The sequence below is a fragment of the Aquarana catesbeiana genome, linkage group LG01 (assembly GCF_042186555.1).
Source record: "Aquarana catesbeiana isolate 2022-GZ linkage group LG01, ASM4218655v1, whole genome shotgun sequence".
NCBI lineage: Eukaryota > Metazoa > Chordata > Amphibia > Anura > Ranidae > Aquarana > Aquarana catesbeiana.
The window spans coordinates 120461658-120475290 of record NC_133324.1 but is presented as its reverse complement, the minus strand read 5'-3'; the positions used below and the strand labels follow the sequence as shown (position 1 = coordinate 120475290).

At 41.7% G+C, this 13633-nt stretch overlaps 1 protein-coding gene across 8 annotated transcripts in view; it reads left to right on the top strand.

Moving 5' to 3' along the window:
- MAST4 (microtubule associated serine/threonine kinase family member 4) overlaps positions 1–13633 on the top strand; it is an 865092-nt gene that overhangs the window by 648968 nt on the left and 202491 nt on the right. The gene's annotated exons all lie outside the window — the stretch shown is intronic.

Here is a 13633-nt window from a genome sequence, read left to right as displayed (position 1 = left end):
CTCTGCTTTGGTTGCTGTTAGAAAGTCCAGGCATTTATCCTTTAGAAACTTGATAAATAAAACAAGTCTTTTGTGATAAAAGTATACTGTAATGATCGGTTCTAATATATCGTTTTCTGATTTGTAATTTTATTTATATTTCAATTTTCACAGGTAGTCATTTAGCATGATGTGTTTGCCTGGGCTTGGGTGTTTTATAGAGCTGTGCTGAAGTTGCTCACTCATAAAACCTTACGCAAAACCAAAAATTTATTCTATTGCAGTTTACAGATGTGGTGGCTGCATTAATGATCTTTCTTATGTTTTTGTTTTTCCTTTTTTTTTTTTTTTCAACCGGACACCTGGTCAGTAACGCACTTCCTGTTCTCTCCACTTTGGATGGAGGCGCAATGGAGCAACGTTTAAAAACCAGCACTGTCAGTCTGAGAAACAGTAGTGTTAAGCTGGCCATACACTAATAGATTTTCAAACAAACGTTTTGTACAGAAATTCTCATTGGCGGGATGGATGCCATTCAATTAACCCCATTGCGTCTAAGGGTAAAACAAATGTTAACGCCTAAGCACAATTTTGCAACTTTGACATGTGTTTGTAAAACTGTACATTTCATCACAACTACTTTGTGCATCCAGGTGGATTATACCTTGTTTTTTTTTTTCAGGACAAATTGGGCTTTAATTTAGTGGTAAATAGTAATGAATATTACAACAATTTTATACATCCAGGTGGAATGTATATATATATATATATATATATATATATATATATATATATATATATATATATATATATATATATATATATATATATATATAAAATAGAAAACTTTTTTTTTTCCCCAGGACATATTTGGCTTTCATTTGGTGGTAAATGGTAATACAATATCTCCTGTTTTTTTTTTTTTTTTTAATTTTATTTTTTATTTAGCTGTATATTTCTTGCTGCTACCATAACCTGCCACCAAAGAACAACCCAAAATAAATTCTCCTGCTCCCCACAATTGCAGCGATACCACATGTGTATGTTGTTGGTGTTTTGTACCCGTAGTACAGCCCAGAAACAATAGTACGCATTTTGCTTTTTTTTGCTTTTTTTTTTTTTTTTTTTATCCTACCTAAAACACACCAATTTAAAAAATGCTTTAAAATAAAGAAAAAATACTGCCCAAAATATACTGACATTAACCTTTGACCCTTAATTGACCCCAACACTAACCCTGGCACTGACCTAGTTCAAACCTTGACCTAGCTATTTTTTTCTTTATTTTTTGCTTTTCTTTTTTTATTTTATATATTTTTTTTATTTCTTTCTTCCTGCAAGGAGAGAAAGATGCAATGTATCTCTCCCATCCATTCAGCGAGAGAGAGAGAGCAAACCCAGAGGCTAACGCAGCGATCTAGAGACCCAGAAGCGGGAGTTCCGAGTCCCAGTCGTTAGTATGGGACCCGTGCTAAGATCACGCTGTGTGCGGCGCAACCCAGCACAAAGACAGATAGGCATGTATTCGTCCCCACGGAATAAAGCCCAGTCCAGCGAGGCCTCATATATGCGTACTGTCGGCAGGAAGGGGTTAACATGCTATTATGAAGGGAATGGATTTTCCTGAATAACTACATTCAGTTAGAAATTTGTTTGTTCAAAAAAGATTTTCAGTGCTGCTCTTTTAAATTTTCTCACCGCTGTAGTTGAAAACAAACATTAATTTGAACCCACCAACGATTAAAAAAGTTTCTTAAAAGGAAAATTTTCAAACAAAATTCTACTAGTGTACAACCATCAATGGATGTATTAGCAGATTTTCGATGGACTTGACTAACAAATTAAAACCGAACTAGCTAATACTTTATAATCAGTTACAGCAGTTTTTTTTTCCTTTTGGGATAAAGGTTTTACATAAATGAATAAAAGCTGATCATTGTGACCACCCCTGTCAGAGTTAAATGGTTTATCTCAACACTAACTGCCACTTTTCCTGGACAGTTTGGTCTTTTAAAGAAAATTGAAAAAAGACTGGCAGGATCACCAGATGAAAATAAGGCTCAAAAAGAGAAAACTAATGCAGCCACCACATCTAATGCCGCGTACACCCGATCGGAATTTCGGCCTGCAAAAGACCGATGAGAGTTTTTCGTCGGAAAATGCGACCGTGTGTATGCTCCATCGGTCTTTTGCTGGCGGAATTCCAGGCAGCAAAAGATTGAGAGCATGCTCTCAATTTTTCGGTCGGGAAAAGTTCCTATCCGAAAATGCGATCGTCTGTGGCAAAATTCCTACACATGCTCGGAAACAATTCGATGCATGCTCGGAAGCATTGAACTTCATTTTCTCGGCTCGTCGTAGTGTTGTACGTCACCGCGTTCTTGACGGTCGTAAGTTCAACGAACTTTTGCATGACCGTGTGTATGCAATGCAAACTGTAGCGGAATACCGTCGGAAAAGCCATCATATCTTTTTCCGACGAGAAGTCCGATCGTGTGTACGCGGCATAAGAATTGGTGCGCTGCAATGTAATACATTGTTGTTTTGGGGTTTAGATATGCTTAAAGCTGTTTTCACACTGCTGTGTTGCAAAAACTCAGTAATAATGCATGTGGATTTTTGCTGTGTTTTTGACACGTTTCCGTTGTGTTTTACACCTGTGAAAAAAAAGAACACGTGACTCCAAAAACCTAACCATGGGTATGCGATGTTGCCATGTTTTTGATATGTTTTCCAGGCATTTCAGGGGAGGTGCGCTTTTGGTGTGTTTTTTTTTTTTTTTTACAGCACCGAACATGCATCAAAAATGCTGCTTGCAGGACTTTTAAAACCGACCAGTGTGAAGAGCTCCATAGGATTTTTCTTCTGCTTTTGGTGAGGCAAAAGTGAAAGAAAAACTGTTTTGTGTAAAAGGGGCTTTAAGTTTTTCTGCTACTAATGCAGTGAACTGTTTCCGATCTGATGAAATGTGACAGTATAGTCATGTACTGCTCAAGGAATCATTGATGGTGAGTGGTAACATTTTCCAGTATGCAGGAGAAAGTGTCCTCATTTGTGGTCTATATTAAGATTCCATTCAGAAGCTTTGGTCTGCAGTCGATGCTTTGTTAGCAGCCAGTCCATAAGGGGCGCCACCCCCCTAGTTTGCGCGCCCCCCCTAATTTACATGTGGGGCGCCAGACTTTTTTTTTTTTTTCAAGCACACTATTAGAGCCTGAGGCTCTAATTAGCTTGAAAAAGGTTGAGCTCACCTACTTGTGACACTAGCGAATCAATATTCGCTATTGGTTTCCAGTTTCTACTCCCGGCCATTCAGGGCAGGAGGCATATCTGAAGAAGACTGGGTTAGCCGGAAGGAGAAGCCGGGAAAGCCGTGGCAGGTGGAGGGGTAAGTGCGGACCTGTGGGGGGGGGGGGGGTGTTTGCCACCCCTCCAAAAAAAAGTTTAGCTCCAGCTGCCACTTATATGGAGAACCTAAAAGCCCAGAAATGCCAAAAGTTAGCAACGCACATTACAATCTGCGTGCCAATCTCCTTTAGATTTACTAATGTGCAAATGCCCACTCAATTGGGCGTAAATGGTATTGTTTGGAAAGCCCTCACTTTGTATAGTTCCTGGTAAATCCAAAGGAGGTTGTACATTACAATTAGGTTATAATCTGTGGTCCCACCTAAACCCAACTAATTAAAGATCTGATTTTATCACTATAAACAAAACTGTTTAAAGATGATACAAAATGAGAAGGTTTTTACAAATATCGCCTTGGAGAAGAATGTGCGCTGTGTTACAGGTCTTGACGGACAAGGTGCCCAGGGATTTTTTTTTTTTTTTAATTTTAGCTTAACTAAATTGAGGGTGGCCACAAGCAGACAGACATGTCACTGACATGTTGTTCACAGATGTTCTCTAACTAGTTAGAATTGCTAGGAAAAATTATCACTTTGTTTCACATTCTTGTTATTGCTCAAGTGTGAAGTAACAAGACTGTGAAAGTCAGAGTATCAATGTTGATCAGTGAAGGTATCAATGAAAGGTCATTGTAGGCAACCCCCCCCCCCCCCCCCCCCCCACATCCTCCATCCCATGTGGCAATGCTCGGACCTCTGGATGGGTCACACAAGCCCCATTGCAGTGGGTCAGCCATACCTCTGATTCAACTTTCACAAACTTGGTATATTTCACCTGCATTCCAATGAGGCTTCATGGGTGCTTTGGGTGCACGTTTTCTTTCACAAAAAATGTATTGAAATTTTCATGAAAGTACGAGATACTGCGAACAAGAAGAGTAATACAAAAAGGTAGTACAGATTGAAGATCAAAGTGAGGCTTGCAAAAGGTAAATCACAGTATGATAACAAAGTAGCTGGTATGGAGATCATGTAAAAATCAAAGAGAGTATTCTGTGCGAAAGGGAGATTGCTCTTGGCTGGTGATATGGAGTGCCTCGCAGAATGGGAATAGGGAACAAAAGGGGAGAAGGTCCACCAACTCCTGCCGAGTGCTGAGGCATGAGAGGTGGATAAAGGTAAGTAGGGCACCCGAGAGGTCCAATCCGTGAGCCACAGTGACCATAGCTAAGATATTCACAGAGATAGCAAGGTGCGATCTACTGTATACCCACCTGAACGTTGTAATCGATCCAAGATCCCTAGACTTTAAAGTAAGGAGTGTGCGTGTCTTCCAGAATAGAAGGTAGCTTCTTATGCACCATAGGGCCCTTGAGTTTTACTTTACCAATATTAAGGAAAGGTTGTTTCCACACTCAAGTGAGGGTTTGCGGGTGGCCAGACATGGGTCCTCATTTTGAGAAGCTGGGGGTAACCACCAATATTTGTTTGTGACTGGCTTTATTTTTAGTAAATCCATGCTAGTGACAAGTTTTCTTTAAGTGTACCGAAGAGCATTCCTGTTTGGTCTCAAATTGCCATATGACTTGAACATACACCAGAATTTTGATTGAATGTGTTGTAAAATTGCTAGATGATTTCTTAGTTCTATTCTGATTATCTAGAAATAAGCAAAGAAAGTGGATATTCGATATTCTTTGGATATTTTGTACTGGAAACATTGACCAGTATGTTGGGAGACAAAATATTTTTCGAGAATCAGATCCTCTGTTAGCGTGAGCTGTACTCCTGGTCTATGGACTTCTCAAGTCTCAGCAAGTTCATGGTAGCAACCAGCTGTAGACTTTTTCTTTAAAATGATGCATATATCCACTTTTGTTCAGCGTTGGTGTTTACATAGGTTGTTTACATTTATTTTTTTAATGATGATGCAACAGAAATTTGTAAATCTCAATATTTGAGTGTCTTGTAATGAGTAAATACAAACATGCCTTTCACGGTAAGGAAAATCTATTCTATTGAATAGTTTGATTGTCAATCTAAACCACTGAAATTTTTCCGCTATGTACCTTTCTCTGCTCAGGAATTTACAAGTAAAATGTAGCTCAGATCTGAAGTCTGTCCGGAAAACCAGCAAAATGCTGAATTGTCCCATCCTACAGGCACAGACTTGGTCAACAAATGTTTAGAAGATGATTAAAGGGAACGTTGAAGGATAAAGTATGGGGGCTGCCATTTGCAAATGTTAGAAATTCTGTATATAGCTCTACAGAACAGACAGACCATGCACAGCTCACATGGGCTTTGCTGCTTAACTGCAGACAGGAACAGGAAACTTTTTATTATACAGAGAAAAGGCATAGAGTTTACCATAGAGCAGCTACAAACTTATAAACACTGCCATCTGCTGGCTGATGTAGTTTTTACACAAAATACAAATGAACATTGTATTCCAACAGCAAACATTTTACAATAAACTTTTAGACTTTCCCATATATCTACCAGCGTAATTTTAAAGGCATGCATGAACGCTACCGTGATGGCATTGGTTGTCTTGTTTGTTATCATGGTCTGTGAGGTGGCTTAGGCTCCTATTCATGTCCTGTATCAAATGAAATTCTACTTGATTTTTCCATGCATTGTCCTCAGCCTGCTGGTAGCTTCTGTGCACTTATCCTAGGTTCACATCTGTGCGTTTCTGCAGGCCTCCTTTGCATGGGCACGGCAGCCCATTCATTTCAATAGGCTGCCGTGCCTGCATTTCCCACAGAAAAAGGTGCATTTACCTTTTTCAAAACACGGCCCGTAGGGAAATGGCATGCCATTTCCCTGTGGTTCCTACACACGCACTGCGATTTTACATGTGTGACATTCAGAATGAATGGAAAACTGCACGTTTTCACAGAGCAGCGCATATTTACTGTGGGTGGTTTCGGGCGCGCAAATCACTGTGATTCCTGCAGCCATATACATTGGAACCAAGAATGAGAACCATGACTGAATGCATAGGAACCATGACTGAACCAAACCCTTAAAGGCAATGTTGTTCAGTCAGGCTACTTTCCTTTTCCTGTAAATAAAGCATTGCTTAATATCAGCATCAGAAAGTGGTTATTGGGAGTACTTATAAAATGTCAGCAGCAGATAGAAGCACTCAATTTCCTCCTTCTGTTTTTTGTATACCTATGATCTGATTACAGTTTAAAGTAGAAGAATAGCCAAAGATCTTTTGCCCCGGCTTCTCCTATAGATCACAGGAGTGGATTTAGTTCTGCACTCCTCTGACCCATATTCAGCTGACACCAGGTTAAACCCACTGTCGACTGATGTCACAGAGCTAGTCAAGGCTTTGCAGGAATCCTGACAATAATGATTGGATCTGCCCAGATGCCTGACCAGCAGCTGGCTCAGCCTCTCATCGTGCCACTGACAGCCCATTCGAAAAGTGCTGCATCTATGCGAGTATGAATGTTTTTTTGTTTTGTTTTTTCCATGCTTCTTTTTAAAATCCATGGCAGGTTTACTTTTACTGTGCAACTTGTAGAGTTGTCATCCTGATCTTTGCTTCACTGCCTAGTGAGTCACCAACCTGGAGAGCATGTACAGAGGTGGCACTCTGTCCTATGACTTATCATTTTATGGTCTGCCTCTCGCTAGCTGTATTGGGCAAAGCACATCCCATGTGTAAAGATAGCTCATTTCCCTGTGTTATTTTTTATAAGAACCTATTAGTTCTTAAACCTATTGTTGTAACCAAAACTATTTTATTTTAGTACTGGGTAGAGTAGGGACATTTTTTTTTTTGCTGTGGTGTCCTGCTTGGAAGATATTATTTTTTTTTTTTTTTTTACTTCCTGTCTTGGAGAAGCAACAAGTCGTGATACTTTTACCAAATTTGAGGTGAATTCCCATCTTAGTTGACACCAGAATATTTGTCCCCAATGAAAGTTTTCTACTCACAACTGACTCTCATAACGCTAAAATGTAACATTTCATCCTGCTTACTGTTTTGCTTAAAGTTTACTATTACATGCGTTAACCCGCATGGCTGCTGAAGTCTAATACAAATTTCCATTTTAAGATCAAGTTAACTTGTAGGTTTTGTAATATAGAAAAAGAAGTGTAAGCACCAATCTGTCATAGTAATAAACGATAGTAATTGACAGTGGCGGCTGGTATATTTTTTTGGGGAGGCGTCAGTCGGGTCACTTGCGCCTTAAGCCCTCCCCCCTGGTGGGTCGGCCCCGCACTTAGACCCCTTTCACACCAAGGCGCTTCAAAAACGCCCTAAAAACACCATAGCATTATTACCGCATTTTACAGCGTTTTAGGGGCGTTAGCGGTAAAATTAACGCAACGTTGCAGGCGTTTTAACAGCGTTTTTTAAGCGTTATTGAAGCACCGGCTTCAAAGAACAACTCCACCTCCCTACATCACTTCCTGTGTACTTCCTGGTATCTCGTTGAGGTGAAAGAGACAAGTTCAAAAATTATACTCGGATGAGCATTGCAACGTAAGTATCTATATCCTAATCCCACTCCCACATCCGTAACCCCGCTCCCACTAGTCCCATATCCCTAACCCTAATCCTAATCCCACTTCCACTAGTCCCAAAACCAGAATCCTAATCCCGCTCCCACTAGTCCCAAATCCCTTTGATGTTCTGTTTAATCATTCTGACCTTCCCACAATTTCAGTCCTGTTGTTGTAGATACTCTCATTTCTGCTTGCAATGTTTACCTTTTTGTGAGATCATGTGACTTTTCTACAGCTCAGGGCGGATTATAGGCGTTTTTCAGGCATTTTTACAGCGTTTTCAATTCATTTCAATGGAGAGGGGCGTTTTTGAAGCGCTTTTTTCAACGCCCAAAAGCTGCTCCAAAGATGCTGCTTGCAGGACTTTTCTCAATGCCCCGCCAGTGCAACGCCTCGGTGTGAAAGGGTCCATTGAGATGCATGGGGAGGGTATTATGAGCGTTTTATGAGCGTTTTATGAGCATTATATTTAGCGCTAAAATGCTGCAAAAACGCCTTGGTGTGAAAGGGGTCTTACCCCATCTAGGTCACGGGCAGCAATCCTCCAGGCGGCGGCCTCCCCTGCATCTCCTCCTCCCCTGCATCACACCTTGCATCTCCTCCCTCCTCTCCTCCGTGCATCTCCTCCCACCTCCTCCTGGGCGGCCAGTCAGATCGCCTCTCTGGCAAGTCGGGTGATGGGGTCTCAGGACCTGCTTCCTGATTGGCTGGGAGGTGAATCAGGAAGACAATAGCGAATATTCATTCGCTATTGTCACACAACTGCGCCCCAAGCCCACCCTTTTTTGAAGCCTATTAAAGACTGGTTCCACCCAAAAAAACAAAACTAACTGAAAAATTGTAAAAAAAAAAACAAAAAAACATTTGAATATTTTTTTTTTTTTTTACTTACCTCTAAATGCCTGTTGCTAGGTGGTCCCTCGTAGTCTGCCTCTTCTTTTGCCTGGGCTGGTGACATCACTTCCTCCCAGGCACAGGAAGGGCTCGGCTCTGCTCCCTCCCTCCTGTCAATCATCTGGGACCCATTACAGGTCCCAGGTGATTGAGCGGCCAATCACGGCGCGCGGCGCCGCACGCGCAGTGGGTGCCAGGCTGTGAAGCCACAGCCCGGCGCCCACAGTTGAAATGCCGGCGCCGATGAGCAGAGGGGGGGGGGCGAGCAGGGCTTCGATCCCCCGCATCTCTGGACCCAGGGACAGGTGAGTGCCCAATTAAAAGTCAGCAGCTGCAGTATTTGTAGCTGCTGACTTTTAATTTTTTTTTTTAATGGAGCCCCTGGGTGGAACTCCTCTTTAAAGCCTCTGGCTCTAATCACGTGCTTCAAAAAAAAAAAAAAAAAACACCATTGGAATCCATGCGTCTGGCACCCTGCATGTAGATTAGGGGCCGGGTGCATGAATAGGAGGGGCGGCTCCCCATCGCCCTGTATTACGGGCCGCCACTGGTGATTGGGGATGAACCGACCAGACTAAGTTTGGTTTGCAGGAGTTTGGCCTAACCCCACTGAAGTCTATGGGAGCAAACATTTTTCAAGGTCAATTTGCAAGCCGGGCACTGGTACATGGGACATAAACGAATGCAAAAAAAAAAAAAAATACATATATATACAGTATGTGTATATATCTCATCAGGGAGAGACTTTTTTAATGCAGCTTAAAGGCAAATGTACAAATTCATAAAGAACATTCTTTTATAATGCCCTAAACTTGCTCGTGATTTTGCAGAGCAGTACCATGTACGTCATGGTACTGTAGCGTTACCAGCACTAAATAACAGATCCATGCCGGCTTCTGTATGTTAACAAATGGGCCAGGAATCCTGGGTGGCTTCACTTGATCACATGCGCTCATGACTATTTTTGATCAATGGCATCACCCGACACCCAGGCCCTTTAGTTTACATACAGAAGCTGGCCAGGGATCTGTCATTTGTGAGAGGAGTAGAGATGGGTGAATAATGTTGGACACAGTGGCTTGTCATGACAGCAGGCCATCATGATTGACAATGATCTACATTGTTGGACAACATGATTGACCTTTGACTTACATCAGATGTTCTTTTTATTTTTCCTAATAAAGGACATTTTTGATGGTGTGAATGTTTTATTTACTACAAGGGTTTCTATATAGCTTATACTAAATTACCTGGGGGGGCAGATATCTGGGGCCTCCTTATTCTAAACAGGGCTTCCAGATTCCAATAAGTACCTACCCTCTCCCCCTTTTTTTTCAGAACGTAGTTAGAATGGTCTGTTTAACATAGCATTTCTTGAACAAGTTTTATGTGATAGACGGGGAAAGGAACTGAAGTTTCCTGGTGCTTTCCTGACAATTTGCTGAGGACTTTAAGTGCCAGCTACGAGAAGAGAGGCACACCCCGGATGTATGTGTGTCTGGCTTGGAAACTCTGCTTTCCACATGATTATAGTGTTTCTGATATAGTTGGAAGGTCTCTGATTTATTTTTGTTACCATTCTGCTAGTATTGCTTTTACTAAGGATTGTCTGTGTAGACTATGAAATATTGCTCCAACGGTGTTAACATTTTTGCTACGTACAAGACATTGTTTGCAGTGGTGTTTACTGTTATACAGGGCTTTTTTTCAGCAGGAACTAGGGGGAACTCAGTTCCACCACCTCTGGCTCAGGTCTTCTGTTCCCCGCTCACCACTATCACTTGGTAATGCTGTAGTCCAGCTTCTGCGTTTACAAGTGATAGCTTATCCCCCAGTAGCTCCCACAGGTCAGATCTCCTGTGCAGATCTCACTGAGTGCTGGACAGGGACAAAGGAGATACAGAACAGGTACCCAGGGTTCAGTGCAGTCATGGGCAGGAGAGGGTGCGTGGTAGGCTGCACCCTCTGTGGTCTCCATTTTTTTCCCTGGTGACCAGTTGTTGATGCTCCTACTGCATGATCTCCCTTGCAAGTGACTGTAGTATAGTATAGTATGCTGGGAGGTACTACAGCCGGATAGGTGCTTCAGCTTAATATTGCAACAAAGGTAAGACATATGACAGATGGTGGAGCTTTTAAGGAGGGGGGAGAAGATGAGGGCAGTGGAGGGAGGGGTTGTATGCAGAGGGAAGAGCTACTATTTCATGCCATTTCGCAGGTATGTGTGTGTGGCGGGCATGGTTGAGTTCCTGCACCTATTCCCTGAGAAAAAAAGCCCTGCTGTTATACATAAGTCTATTCTGAGGACAAGCAAGTGTTCACCAACAATAACCATAGTGCCACAGACATTATTTTTTTTTTTTTAAATCAGAAAGGTTTTTATTTTGCATAGGGAACAAAATCATACATCATACATGTTAACATATTGATTGTACATATATTTTAGAGTATTAGTGCAGTTTGTCATGAACACAGTTGGCCACATTTTAAGATTGTCAAGAGGAGGTTCTATTTGTATTCCACCAAAAGTAAAGGTAATTGCATTATTATCCTTGAACAATAAATTTGACATATAATATGCCTCTTAGAAAGTACATGTCTGATTGTCAAATGGTGTACTCGGATATTGACTAGAATACTATCTCCCTTGTATAGGAAAACTCCTGTGTTATACAGTATCTTTAAGCTGTAAAAAGGGGGAGACACAGTTATCTTCCTATAAAATCAGCGAGATCCACCACAGTATAATACAGCTCTATTATGATTGTCTGTGTTCATTGTATTTAGTGCAATATAACATTCTCCAGTATAGGGAGGAAAAAGAAAATATCAATCAATAAAAAGAAGAAGAAAAAAGAAGGAAAGAAATCGGAAAAAAAAGCCATAACAAAACAAAACCAAATCTTGCCATACGTTGTAATATTGCATAATCTGTCTCATACCTCTCGGGGAGTGTATTGCCTTGTTTATCCCTTTCTTTTTACATACTTTTATTATCCATATAGTGGTCATGTCCACATTAGCCCAAGAGTAACCTATCTTTGATTAGTTGGTGTGGGGCTAGACCAGGAACATCCAACCATGCCTGCCATATCGATAGAAACTTTTGTGGGACTTTTCTATGTTGGTAAGCAGACTTTTCTCTTATTAAGAGCCTATTGACACTATCTATCCATTGCTTCTTGGTGGGCACTCGCGGAGTGATCCACCACTGAGCAATTAATTTTCTTGCCATATACAGCATTCGGATGAGCGCTATGCGGGTGGGTGGTGGTATCGACTCGTCTTCTATCGCTCCTAATATACATGTTACTGGGTTTCTCTCAAGGGGTATCATAAATATTTCTGTTATTGTGTCTAGTACATCTTTCCAGTACCTAAATAGTTTGGGGCACTTCCATATCATATGGAGTAAGTCTCCATGATCACGTTCACATTTTGGGCACATGGGAGAATCTCTAATTCCCCACTTATATAATTGGAGGGGCGTTCTATATGCTCTGTGAAGTAAATAAAGGTGTGAGATTTTCTGAGATGCAGATAGAGAGACCAAGGGGGCGTTTGCCAAGCATGTATCCCAACTGTCTCCGTCTATTGCCCCTATGTCTTCCTCCCAGCGCTGTCTACATGGTAGTCTAGAGGGGTCTTGTATTCGCGTGACAAGGGTGTTATAGCAGTGGGATATCATTCCTTTTTTATTTTCTTCCATGAGAACTTCCTGAACAATCGGATGTTCTGTGTGGTGGATTCTGACAGTTCTGCTCTGGGTTTGTAAAGCATGTCGCAATTGGAGATACTTATAAAAATTGTTATGTGGAATCTCGAATTCTATTTGGATCTGTTGGAATGATTTGAGGGTATTATTTTGGTATAGTTGCGAAACAAATTTGATACCTGCGTCCTCCCAGTTCTTAAAACCTTTTAGTTTTTGTATTTCCTTAAATTGCCTGTTTCTCCAAAGAGGTGTGCAGGACAAAAAACCTGTAACGCCCAGTAGTTTTTTTACAAAAGACCATAGCATGATCAACAATTTAATTGTAGGGGCCTCAGGGTCTAGATGTAAGAACCCCGCTTCCAAATTTGCCAGTGCTGAATAATTATTTTCGTTTTCGTTCCCCACCACAAGCATTCGAATCGGGTCTGTGTGATCTGATAGACCCCATCCTCCCAACTGTTGCAGTTGGGATGCCAGGTAGTACGTTCTAGGGTGAGGGACAGCAAGTCCCCCCTCCTCCTTGCCGTATTGTAATGTGGATAGTTTTATCCTTGCTACCTTTTTCTTCCAAATAAGCTCCCTGAACTGGGTTTCTATCCTATCGAACCATCTCTTAGGTATCCATATTGGGGAGTTGTTAAAGATATATAATAGTTGTGGCGCCCAAACCATTTTAATAAGGTTAACTCTCCCAGCCACTGACAATGGTAATTTACACCAAGCTCTGTTTTTTTCCCGGAATTTAGTCAGGAGGGGCGTCAGGTTCTGATCAATATAGGTGTCTGGGCTCGATGTCACCTGAATCCCTAGGTAGCGAAATGAGCTCACCTGTTGTATCATTTCTGCACCCTGGGGCAGCGGGGTATTCAGGGGGTCAAGCGGCATCAGCACCGACTTGTCCCAATTGATGGAGAAGCCCGATAGTTCCCCAAAATCCTTTATGAGGGACATGACCGTTTGTAGCGTATCTTTTGTGTCTCCTAAGTACAGTAGAGTATCATCTGCGTACATGGATACCACATCTCTATTTCCACCCCTCTGAAAACCCACTATTCTTGAGTCCCCTCTAATTTTGGCCCCCAAAGGCTCTAAGGCCAGGGCAAACAGCAGGGGCAACAGTGGGCACCCCTGCCTAGTGCCCCTAAACAGAGGAAAGGGTTCC